The sequence below is a fragment of the Lathyrus oleraceus genome, chromosome 7 (genome assembly GCF_024323335.1).
Source record: "Lathyrus oleraceus cultivar Zhongwan6 chromosome 7, CAAS_Psat_ZW6_1.0, whole genome shotgun sequence".
NCBI lineage: Eukaryota > Viridiplantae > Streptophyta > Magnoliopsida > Fabales > Fabaceae > Lathyrus > Lathyrus oleraceus.
The window spans coordinates 465774447-465788083 of NC_066585.1; the positions used below are offsets into that span (position 1 = coordinate 465774447).

Genomic DNA, 13637 nt, shown 5'->3' on the forward strand with positions numbered 1-13637 from the left:
GACGAAAATGCGGCTATAGTATTCGGGTTTATGCACATATGCTCGACCTTAAGGGCTAATGCGTCCATTTTAGATTGCATCATGTCTATAGAGCTTAGTTCATGCACTCCTCATTGGGCTTCCTTCTTCTCAACTGTCGCTCGTTTGACTCCCCATGATTGATGGCCATATCTTCGATGAGGGCACTAGCTTCAGGATAAAGTTTGTTCATCAGCTCACCGCCTGCGGCAGCGTCGATGGTCATCTTGGTGTTATAGTGAAGTCCATTATAGAAGGTTTGAATGATTAACCAATTTTCTAAACCATGATGTGGGCATGCTCGTAACAGCTCTTTATATCTCTCCCAAGCTTCGAACAACGATTCTCCTTGGTTCTGGGTAAATCTAGTTATATGGTTTCGAAGAACGACGATCTTACTTGGGGGAAAGTATCTAGCAAGGAATACTCTTCTAAGGTTATCCCAAGTCGTAATGGAATTGGGTGGAAGGGAATCTAACCATGATAGGGCTATTATCTCTGAGGGAAAAAGGGAATAATCTTAAACGTATTGCCTCAGGAGAAGCTCCATTGGTTTTAAAAGTGTCTGCTAATGGAGAAAGATTTTTAAATGTTGGTTTGGGTTCTCAGTAGCGAGACATGCGAATTTTCTCTGTTGCACTAGTTGCAACAGGGAAGGTTTAAATTAGAAATTATTAGCTGGGATGGTTGGGTTTACTATACTAGAACTAGGTTCTTCGTTGGATGGTTGGGAGAAGTCCTTAAGAGGTCTTTGGTTTTGATCTTCGGCCATAGCTCTCCTAATTCTATGAAAGAATAAACGTGCACGAACGTAACGTTCAGGTTCCGCTAAAGGATATACTAAGCTTCCAGTGCTGCGAGCTTTTCGCATTCACCGACGGGAAATAGCCTAAGTCTAAACGATAAAACAACAGGAAAATGAAATTTGACGAAATTGGTCCCCGACAACGGCGCCAAAAACTTGATGCGTTCTTTTTGCAAGTATACGAATGCGTCAGAGTAATATAAAAGATTGTCGAATCCACAGAGACCAAGTGTCAATCTATCGTTATCTATTGTTATGGTGTTTATCAAAGGCAATCAAAATAGGTGTTTTTAGAGTGTGCAATGAAAAGTAAAATGTTAAATTAAGTTCAATTAATAAAGACAGGCTCGAATGTAATTCACATAATCAATTAATAATCCAAGTAGTTGCTAATAGAACTACTTATGGGCAGTGTTTCCTACTTTGAAAAGAACCAATTTAACAGGAATTGTCACTTTTGCGTATTCAGAACCGAGTTGTACTCCCTAATCAAACCCTCTTATTGTCACTTATAAAAAGGCGCGCATTGCGTTAGAGTAGTAAATCTATTTTTAAGAAATATAGTATCTTGACTAAGTTGAAAAGTATTTTAACCTGGATTTCTTAACCAAAAGAGGTTCTCACGGACCAGACTCTAAACTTATAAACGCGTTCGAAAATAGTTTTAAAATCTCTTTTCTTCTAAAGTTAAAAACTCCTAATGAACTAAACAAAGCGCTTTTGCTGTTTTTGAAATAGTTAAAAATAATTAAGTTTAAATAGACGTTGGACGGCTTTCGATCTTACCCAACGGAGATTAAGTGTGGGAAAACTTAAGTTGAAAGTTAAAATAGCCCTTAAGTGTTTCTACGAACAATTGTATGGATTATCGGTTCAATTACGATCCTTACATTCTAACCTTATAGATTTAGTTAGACATGGTAAAAAAAAAAGTGCATTAATTTAAATAAAAGTAGTGCGAGTGCGGAAAGTAAATAAAAGTAGTGCGAGTGCGGAAAGTAAATAAAAGTAGTGCAAGTGCGGAAAATAAATATTTCAAGGGTAGTGATTCAAGGAAACCTGCATCAATATGTTTCGGCACTTCTTCTTTGATTTTCACTGCCATATCAGGATGAGTCCTCCTCAATTTCTGCTTGACTGGCGGGCATTCTGGCTTCAACGGTAATCGATGCTCCACAATCTCAGAATCCAAGCCAAGCATGTCTTGATAGGACCAAGCAAACACATCTGAATACTCTCAGAGAAGATCAATCAACCCCTTCTTAACTTCAGGACACAGTCGAGATCCAATCTTGACTTCCTTCACATCATCCTCGGAACCCAGGTTGACTAACTCAATTTGCTCTTTAAATGGCTGAATGGCTTTTTCCTCGTGCTCAAGTAGACGAGACAATTCATCAGATACTTCTTCATCACTTTCTTCCTCAGCCTCAAACACAGGGAATTCAAAGTTTGGAGAAGGAGTAGGATCATTGTATTCAATGGTTTAGGAACCAACATGCATAATGATTTGATATTTTGATTTTATAGAAGTGAATTATGACCAAATATTATGCTGATGGACAATTGTTGTTATTTATGTTTTTTGTGATTACCATTTTTTTCAGAAAAAGCAAAAAGTAAAAAATAAAAACATCATAGATGTGGATGAATATAATTGCATTTTATTAATGATCAAATTTGAAGATGTCAAACAACGTTCACTTCTCCCTTAGGCATAGGAGAAGGATTTTCAAAAATAATAAAAGCAATTACTTATAACGATGCACAATAACAGGAACATCGACAACGGTCCAATTGTTGCAAGCTTTTCCATGCGTCACAAAATTGGTGTAGTCTTCATCTTCATCACCCTCGACCACAACAGCTAAGTGTTGTTCATTACCATGAATGAACCCTCCGTTAAGGAAACTGATTTGCAGATCTTCAGCCTTAATCACACACGACCCTCATTGGAAACCTAAAGCGGATCTGCTCTTGTTCTCGGCGACCTCTACCATCTGGCCCCACTGATCAAAATTACCGTCATCAACAATCTTCTGCGCATATTTAAAGGAGGTCATAGGTGCCCCAACTTTCTTTTCTTCTACAATAGATAGAGCTTGGAACAGAGTTCCAATCTTATCCTCAACTTCAACATAAGAGAAAGACGACAGGTGACTTACCAACAAAGCCTTCTCTCCATCGACGATAACAAGCTTACCATTCTTCACAAACTTCAACTTCTGATGTAGAGTTGACGTAACAGCTCCCGCCTCATGTATCCATGGCCTTCCTAACAAGCAGCTATAGGTCGGGTGGATATCCATTACTGGGAAAGTAATTTGGAAATCACTCAGACCTATCTTCACTAGAAGGTCCACCTCACCAATAACAGTCTTGCGAGAACCATCAAAAGCTTTGACGATCACGCCATTGTACCTCATCGGAGCTCCTTGATATGATAACCTGGAAAGAGTTGATTTGGGGAGTACATTCAATGAAGAAACGATATCAACCAATACATTCGACAACGCATCCTCCTTACAGTATATTGATATGTGTAGTGCTAAGTTGTGATTTCTGCCTTCCTCAGGAAGTTCTTCATCACAAAAGATCAAATTGTTGCAGGAAGTGATGTTAGCCACAATATGGTCGAACTGATCCACTGTTTCATCATGCTCTACGTATGCTTGCTCTAACATTTTTTGCAATGCTTCTCTGTGCACTTCAAAATTCATGAGCAGAGACAACACTGAAATCTTGGAAGGAGTTTGGAGCAGATGCTCCACCATATTAAATTCACTCTTCTTGATTAAATGGAGTACCTCATCATCATCGTTAGGCTTTAAACCGCTGGATTAACCAGATTGATATCTTGGAACACTAACCGGATCTACTGTAGGCACTTCTACCTTCTGACTAACAGATACATCTTTTACACTTTTCGGGAATACAGGCCCAAAAACACGACCACTACGGGTCACCTTCGTCACATCAGCAATGCTCATAATAGAACTGGTCGTAGGCAACAGAACCTCTTGATCATTCTCTAACATAGTCGCATTATACTCATGCGGAACAGCTCTATCAGATGCATACGGGACAGGGCCCGCTAACCGTATTACTAACGGTGATACCGATCTATTGATATTGTTACTGTTGTTGTTGTTAAATTGAATCACTACCCTCTCTGGGGTTTTAAACACATGAACTATAACATTGACATCGTCACCTAAGTGTCGGGATTGGAAAATCTGGATCATACCTTCATCCATCAACCTCTAGATGTCTCTTTTCACAATCACACAACCTCGGGGGTTAACACTGCAAATTGCACAACCATCATGGTCATGCTCACAATCACTCACCATGCATATATCCTTGTGTGTCATCACCAAGGACCTTCTAATGAAACGAACATCATATATCTTAAACTCCCCGGGACAACCGTTTACCATATTTACAGAAGGATTACCATGAGCAGGCAATGGGTTTGCTTTCACGTTAGGCGCACGATCCTCAAAGGACACCATCCCACTTTTTACCAACTTCTGGACTTCATATTTCAGGGGGTAACAATTCTCAATATCATGGACGGGAGCTCCTTGGTGAAAGGCACAACGGAGTTCCGGCGTATACTGCCATGGAGATGGTTCTGGAATATGTGGAGGATTTCTTGGTTGTAGAGGGTTCTTGAGAACCAGAGATGGATACAATTCAGCATAAGACATAGGAATAGGGTCAAAAGAGACCTTCTTCCTCTAGAAATTTTGTTGTTGTTGTTGATTGTTGTTGTTGTTGTTGTTTGTTCTTTGATGTGGCTGTTGTTGACGCTGTTGTTGAACTGTCATTGATTAGTTGTTGGAAAATACTTGAATAACAAATGATACTTGATGATGGTGTTGACGGGGTTGTGGACTTCTTCTGACATGAGGCCTCCTCTGCCTCCCAATGGATACTGCATTGGTCTTAGCTTCCTTCTTCTTGGCAAAATGGTTACCATACCTCTTGCTTGAAGACACCTCCTCGTTAGACAACCGTCTCTCTCGGACACCTTCTTCTAACCTCATCCCCATATTTACTATTTCGGTAAAGTCACTGGCGGCACTAGCAATCAACCGCTCATAGTAATACGAGCTCAGGGTCTTGAGGAAAATCTTGGTCATCTCCTTTTCTTCCAAAGGAGGGGTGATCTGAGAAGCAAGCTCTCTCTATCTCTGAGCATACTCTTTGAATGTCTCCTTATCCTTTTGATACATCAACCTCAACTGGTCCCTATCCGGCGCCATATCTACGTTGTACTTGTACTGTTTCACAAATGCTTCACCCAAATCATTAAGCGTGCGGACACTCGCACTATCCAAACTCATGTACCACCTCAGAGCGGCACCAGTCAGACTGTCTTGGAAATAGTGAATCAGTAATTGATCATTATCAGTTTGCGTCGACATCTTTCTAGCATACATGACGGGATGGCTGAGCGGACAAGTGTTTCCCTTATACTTTTCAAAGTCAGGGACTTTGAACTTCATCGGGATCTTAACATTGGGAACCAAGCAAAGTTCCGCAGCACTTTTACCGAATAAATCTTTTCCCCTCAAGGTCTTCAAGTCCTTTCGTAGCTCGAGGAATTGGTCTTTCATTTCATCCATCTTCTCATAGACATCCGGACCCTCAGATGGTATCCTCAAAACGAGGTAGGGTATGAACAACCGGTGGCGGCACAGACATGATCGGGCTAGATGCCAGCATGGAAGTAAAAGTAGGCGCAAAACCCTCTGGCATAAACTTGGGCGGCATTCCCCATGAGAATCCAACAGGCATGGCAAGAGCAAACTGAGTGGCAGACACAGTTGAAGTAACAACCTCTGATATGACAATCCTTTGAGGAGGAGGAGGAGTTGCAGGCGTTAGAGATGATTGACTCTGAGCAGCTAAAACTGACTCCATCATGGCAGTCAGGCGGGCGATCTCGTCCTTCAGTTCTCTTGATCCAAGTGTTCCATGATTAGCGCGGGTATTGTATCAATGAGTCAGCTTGACTGAAGCACATAAGAATAACCAATGAGACATCTGGCGGAAGAAAAACCTGCTATGCAAATGATGCGTGAAATGCAATGCTTTAATTGTTTTTATTTTCAAGGAACATGCTTTTTTATTTGCAAATATATAATAATAACAACTGCAATAATTTTGATTGGCCATAAAAATCTCTTTTATTTATATAATTGGAAGGATTACACTAAGTACATTTTCAGAAAACCAAAAATAAAAATACAAGAGGAAAGGAAACTAATCATCCTAAGGATCCCCTAACAATAGTGTCAGATGATCTGGCTGCAGGCGCGTACTTCCTTCAGATGCGTCGAATCTCGGCCTCAAAAGAAGTCTTCATCTGAGCCTTCTCAAGGACGAGCTAATCAACAATCTTATTCCAAGCACCAGAAGGCTAAGGCATACTAGAGGAAGATGAAACCTTTGGCTCTCTTTGTCTCTTCACTAGTCAGTCTTCAAGAAGCTCAATAAGTGCATATTTGTCCTTAGACTCAAGCTGCAACTCTTCATGCTTTCTGCTCAAAGCATGGAACCGCTCTTCCTACATATCTCTCTCTTGCTTCATCTTGGTGAGTGCATCCTCCAACTCCTCTACATCTTGGTTGGGGAGAGGTAATGGCTCAACCACAACCATAGACATAGGTCTTTCACAAGCATAAGGCATCTTCAACTCCAAAGCTCCCTTCTTCACCCAAGTAGTGTAAGCCAACAAAGTCAAATCAACCTTGACCAAGGCCCAACAACAATAGTCAAACTCAACTAGTCAACACAAATAGCTCAACACAATTTATTAGTAATTAAACAATTAAAAATCAATTAAAAAATGCATTAAATTAAATTATGGTTGGTCAAAATCCTAAAACCTCATCAAAACACCAAATAAATGGCCATGAGATTTATCATAGATCAAACAAGGTCAAAGGACCTTGGAGGAAAAATTTCATTATTTTTGGAAACTTCAAAGTATTTTTAAACAATTAAAAATATGCATAAAAAAAATTAAATCATGAAAAATATTAATATTGATCCAAAAAATAATTTTAATTCAGAAAATGAAAGAGAAAAATATTTGAGAATTTTTGGTGAAAGTCCCATATTTTTTGGATCAATATTAAAATTAATATGAATTAATGAAAATAACTCAAATACAATGAAAATCAGAAAATGTTGAAAAAACGTGGACCACTTGATCTCCCTCATTAATTGAGGTAGCAGATCAAGTGGATCAGAGCGCGCGTTCCATGATATTCCCTAGTCCATGTGCCACACACATGGTAATCAATTTGGACGCTCAAGATTAAAACAAAATAAGAGGATCATGTGGTCTGGAGACACGTCAACGCATCGCCGGAGTCAGAGCTCCGGTCTTCTTCTCCGGTGGACCTCACCGGACCGGTCCTTCCTCAACCATCACCAAAATGAAAAATGAGGACATGAATTTAAAGTAAAAATGCTCAGAAGCTCGAATCTGGCCTCAATTTTACCTAACTCCAAGTATATTGAAAGATATAGGGAGTTGAAATTTGAGGATCATGATTTGAATTGCTTCGATTTGACCTCAAAGCAACTCAATCTTGTTGCCTACATTGTTAGGACTCCAGACAACCAAAAATCAACAAGAATTATGGAGAATTGATTGAGAATCAAAGAGATGAAAAATTCAGAAATTCACCTTCACTGCAGGTTCAGATGGACACGATCTTGCTCTAAATTGTGCTTGGCCTTGCTCTGGATTCTTGATGGAGTGGATATGGATCAATAAAGAAGTAGGACTCTTGGCGATCATGATCTGAGTTGCTTAGATTTGACCTTAAAGGAACTCAATCTTGTTGCCGACATTGGTAGGACTCCAAACAACCAAAAAATCAACAAGAATTATGGAGAATTGAGTGAGAATCGAAGAGATGAAAAATTCAAAAATTCACCTTCACTACAGGTTCAGATGGACACGATCTTGCTCTCAATCATGCTTGGCCTTGCTCAGGATGCTTGATGGAGTGGAAATTGATCAAGAAAGAAGCAGGACTCTTGGAGTTTTAAATCTCAAAACAGTAAGAGATTCAAACTCGATTTTCAATGAAAATCCTCAAGGTTATCCTTTGAATGTGAGGGTTTAGGGTTGGATATTCAAAGCTAGCGCGCCAGGGTCCTCAATTCAGAGTGAAAGAGCTTCTATTTATAGCCAAGGCACTTGATATTTGCACACTTCTTTCAAACTTTCAAAAATAGCAAAATCCCTTTGCATGGATGCATGGGCGTGTGATAGGCCCATGTAATGATGCATTCAGGTCCAAAATCATGTGCAAGCAATGTTGAAGTCATGTTAACAAGACATGCATTCGTGTATGGAAAGTGGAAGTTCAAATATGCCAAATGGTCATTCAACTTTAAGACATGCGCAAGTCTCTCATACTTTGTCCAAATGTGATGAATTTTGACCTTTTGGAAAGGTTAGATCAAGAGGAACGACTTTCATGTTGGACACATTTTTCGTTTTAAGCTTGGATCACGATGAAGTTTGAGGTGGAAGTTTTGAAAATCAAACATATCAAAACATTTCTAAGTACCAAGCCATATGTTCACTTATTCCACCTTGAGTAACTTTTTCTATGGGCTTCAAATGAGAAATGTTCCTTCATAAAAGTTGTATCTCTCTTAAAGTACTTAAAATTGGTCACAAATTTGACCTCATTTGGATTTATCATGAAGGAGGTATGCATTTTAGAAGTTGAGGAAAATCACGTGTTCAATGGTATTGGCCCAAAATGACCTATAATGTCTCCTCATATCACATGCATTTAAAAGTTGAATTTGCACTTACTCCAAACATAAAAGTTTAAGTAGACATATTGAAATTGATCATGCAACTTGAATGGATTTTATCTCATAAACATTGAGAAAGTTATGATCTTGGGAAGTTGACCTTCAAATTAGGGTTTAAACAAAATGACCTATAATATTTTACCATAAAAAATGACTTTAAAAGAAAAATTAGCTCTTGAATTCAACATGAAAGTTGTTTGGAATGTCATTTAGAGTAACTTTTCCCTTGGAATCATTTTCATGTGACAAAAAATGTAGGAGATAGGGTCTAGGGAACCCCAGCTTTGATTAGTTGACTTCCTCTGGTCAACCACCATGAACCAACTTGCTAGCTTGATATTCTTTTGACTTTTGGGACTGATGGAGGATCATATATGCATAAGATGATGAAATGTGAAACATCCCTTGAAATATTTGATAAATTGTTGAAGAAACTTTGTTGAAGAAGTTACACAAGATACCTAGATGAATTAGGGCTTCCAAGGGAAACCAACTCCAAACTCTTAATGATTTCTTGATCAAAGTAACATATGAAGAACATGGGGATCCATATATGATAATTAGAGCCATATTAGACCAATTCTTGGTTTAACTCCTTTCAATGAGGGTCTTAAACCCTAGATATGAGCTTGATAGATCAAAGGTGAGCATGTGCACTACCTACAAAAGAGTTAAACTATACAATGACATATTTTTGGCATTTTGGTTAGTAAATAGATAAAAAATGAAGTATGATACAATCAAATTATGCTTGGTGATCTCTCCCAATGCAAACCCAATGAATGAGGAGTGAGGAGGATGCCAAGGTGTGATCCCAATGCTAATGCATATGATGAGAATAACATGAGGGATCTTAGGCTCAAAATTGGGGTCTTATAGCCACCTAGTAGGAATAAGAGTATGAGTTTGTATATTGTTACGTCAGATACGACCATAGGAAGTATGTTAGCTCAAGAGGATGACAGTGGTGTCGAAAGACCCATCTATTACTTCAGTCGAATTTTGATTGATGCTGAAACTAGGTACAGTGTGATTGAAAAATTGTGCATGTGCTTATACTTCTCATGTATGAAATTAAAGCAATATATAAAACCATTTAATGTTTATGTCACATCTCATTGTGATGTTATTAAACTTATATAGTCCAAACCCATTCTACATTGTCGAAATAGGAAATGGGCACTAGAATTAACAAATATGTCTTTAACATATAGGCCTTTGAGGGCTATGAAAGGCCAGATAGTGGCATATTTTATTGTAGATCACGCTATAATCGAACTTTCTCTAAACATGATTGACACGAACCCTATGAGGTTATACTTCGACGGGTCAAGCCACAAAAATGGAACAGGAGTTGGGATCTTAATATTATCCCCACAAGACATTTCGACGAAGTTCAAATGTAAAGTCGACGGAAAATGTTCCAATAACGAAGCATAGTACAAAGCCCTAATAACTGGTCTCAAAATCTTCAGGGACTTAGGGGACAAGAAGGTCAAAATAAAAGGGGATTCAGAGCTAGTGATCAGACAAATCACACGAGAATACAAGTGCATTAAAGAAAATTTGCTGATGTATTTCGCAATGGCGATACAGCTATTAAAGTGCTTCGAGGTTGTCAGCATCACGCATGTGCCCAGAATGAAGAATCAAGAAGCCGATGAGTTAGAATAAATTACCTCTTATTGAAGTAAAAGAAAAGATGGTGTCAAACTTCTCGCCGTCACCCAATATGGCAATCCCAAAAACTAGGGGGGGGGGAGGGGGAGAGAGGTCTTCAGTGACAAATTTTTTGAAAATTTCAAAAAATTTACAAGACACAAAGTTTTTGCCATTGAAAATTTGTCGCAATCAAATTGGAGAAAACCAATCATATAATACTTAGAAAATCCAGTCGGAAACACTAACAGGAAAATCAAGTATAGAGCTTTAATCTATGTACGCCTGGGAAATGAGTTGAAGAAAAATCCATAAGGAGTGTTGCTCAAGTGCCTTGGAGATACAAAAGCATACTTCGCAATGTCTGAGGTACATAGTGGAACCTGTCGGGCACACCAAGCCGACCATAAAATGAAATGGATATTATTTCGACAAGGTGTTTACTGGCCAAGTATGTTAAAAGACTGTATTGATTTCGTCAAAGGGTGTCAAGAATGTCAGATGCATGCAAGCGTCCAACATGTACCAGCCAACAAGTTGCATGCAATTATCTAGCCTTGGCCTATTCGAGGGTGGGTATTAGATGTCATCGATGAGATTCGACCAACCTCGTTGAAGTAACAAAAGTTTATCCTATTCGGAATAGACTACTTTACAAAATGGATATAAGCTATTATTTTGGTAAAAGTGGATCAAGAGGTTGTGATCGAGTTCATATAAAAACACATTGTGTATGGGTTCGGGATTCCTGAAACCATTACTATAAATCAAGGCTCAGTTTTTATGGTTCAAAAGATGCAAGAGTTCTCCAATGAAACAGGGTTCAAGTTGGTTACTTCCACACCTTACTACGCCCAAGCAAATGGCCCAATCGAAGCAACCAACAAAGTGATAATTGGTTTAATCAAAAAACACATTTCCAGGAAACCTAAGAATTGACACAAAACATTAGACCAAATTTTATGGGCTTGTCGAACATCCCCAAAAGAGGTAACGAATTCAAAGCCTTTCCGTTTGACATTTGGGCACGATGTTGTGTTCCCAGTAGAAATTTGTTTACAATCAGTTAGGGTGAAACGGAAAAACAACATCCCATCGGAACAGTATTGGAGATTGATGTTCGATGAACTAACTGATTTAGACGAAGAAAGGTTGTCTGTAATAGACGTGTTGATACGACAAAAGGCGCGTGTGGCCAAAGTATACAATAAAAGGATTAAGATGAAAGCCTTTGCAATAAATGATTACGTTTGGAAAGTTTTGCCTATGGATCAAAGAGATCGAACTTTAATAAAATGGTCACCAAAGTGAGAAGGACCATTTCAAATAATCCAAACGTTTACTAACAATGCCTACGAAGTTCAGGAGGTGGGAAATGTTTGAAAAAATATAAACTTATGCTACAAGATATTCAAATTAAAATTTAGTGAAAATGATCATTAATTGTTAAAGCCAATATGGCATACAAAATGGTCAGCCAACGCTACAATTGCCTCGACAAAAGAAATACATAAAGTAGGAAAACTAGACTTAAAGTCTTTGAAAAGGGTCTTCTCATGACCAATTTTGCTGTCAAGGAGGATTTTCTTCTCCCGCAGTTGGCTAATCCTTGCTTTAATTTAAAGGGCCTTTTCATTGTGTGCAATCCCTTTAAGAATCTCCTGGTCGACAACATCTTGAGTAAGAAGAGGTTTAGTCGTATCCAAAGAGGCCCTTTGTGCTTCGACCTTAGCAATCTTCTTAGTAAGTTCAGCAATTTGAGCTTGGTAATCTGAGATTTGATGATTGAAGACTTGCTGTTTGTCGAGACGTTCATGTTTCTTGGCCTCGAAGTCATTGCGTTTTTTCTCACAAACTTCACTAAAATACCACTCTAGTCTCATCTCGTTGATCTTCGTTTTTATTTGAAAATCATCATTTCGACAAAGAGTAAGATCCTTGACCAGTTGGGTGAAGAAAGCTTCAAGCTCAATCAAGTATCTGGCCACCGGAGCAGGAAGCTCGTGTCGGGCAAGTTCGTCGAACAGTTTGAGGATGTCGCACGCCAAGGGTTCTTCTTTTTCGACGATAATTAGAATCTCACGCTCAAACATATAATCTTTTAACTGTTGAAGTTTGAGAGTGTTAGTGGTATCCATCCTTGGAGCAGGTACGACGGTCAAAGAAGAAGGTTGAACCTCAATCGATATTTGGCGTAATTACTATAGCTTTTTAGGGCCTCTGGTGGATTCTGTCGCTTAATGGCCAAAACCTCATCAGGAGTAAGAGTTCTAAAAGAAGTGCCTTCACCAACAACGATCGAAGGGCCTTGAGTTTGGTGAGTGTTAAGATTTTGTTGAGCCTCAAGCGACACGCTTTGGAACTCATCTTGCTTTTGAGGACTCAATAGGGTGCCAGTCTCAGTTGGTTGACTTTTGACCCTCACGTCGACTATGGGCTTAGCAGGAGTTGAATCATCTGCATATCCATATAACAAAGAAGTTAGGATCCATGTCGGAGAATAATTCATGAGGTGGTGAAACAAGGGGAGTCAAATACCTGGGGAGCCACGTGTTGTGGTGAAGCTGGAGTATTTCTTGTTTGACCCTGGGGGGCAAAGACTTTAGTAAGATAGTCAGGAACTGAGGTCTTTGTGGTCGAAAAAGCAATTCTTGAAGGAGGTTTTTTGGCTGGAACTTTCTTTTTTCGGGTCAGTGTAGGCGGAGTAACTGGTGGCACCTTTGATATAGGAAAGATACGTGAATGCTCACTGCCATCATAATCTTCACTGTCGACCAAAGGCACCTCTTCAAGAACCTAAGTCATAAGATACATGAAAGGGTGACTGAATTTTAAAACCTCATGAAACATTAAGACACGAAGTACCTTTGGTATCGGAGTTGAGGGCGCCTTTTGTCTTTTTGAAGGTTTGCTTGGGGCTGGCGCAACAGCTGGAACCCTCTTTCTACCCTAGAAGATAGAAACAGAGAAAAAGAAGTTATTATTTTTCTTCTCAAAGAAGGAAAAGGCGGAGGAATAATGGTTACCTTCTTTGTTTGGGCCTCATCAGCATTGATAATTTGGATTCTTTCGTCGGGAGCGTCAGTAGTTGGCGGTGGAGTAGGCGTTTCACCAGTGAGAGTGGAGAAAGCGTCGATCATGTGTTGGAGAAAAAGTGCACTGGGAAAACATTTACGTTGGTAGTCGAACCATCATTCATCAAAGTCTTTGGTTGTCAAGAAGGATTATTGGAATTTAAAAACTAGTAATTCGAGGTGCTGAGTAGATTTGTGAAATTTGAGGCAAGCTTTATGGC

At 39.2% G+C, this 13637-nt stretch overlaps 1 non-coding gene across 1 annotated transcript; it reads left to right on the forward strand.

Moving 5' to 3' along the window:
- Positions 1-299: 299 nt before the first annotated feature.
- LOC127108713 (small nucleolar RNA R71) lies at positions 300-406 on the forward strand. The gene has a single exon (XR_007796233.1). It is a non-coding gene; the product is annotated as a small nucleolar RNA R71 (small nucleolar RNA).
- The last annotated feature ends 13231 nt before the right edge of the window (positions 407-13637 follow it).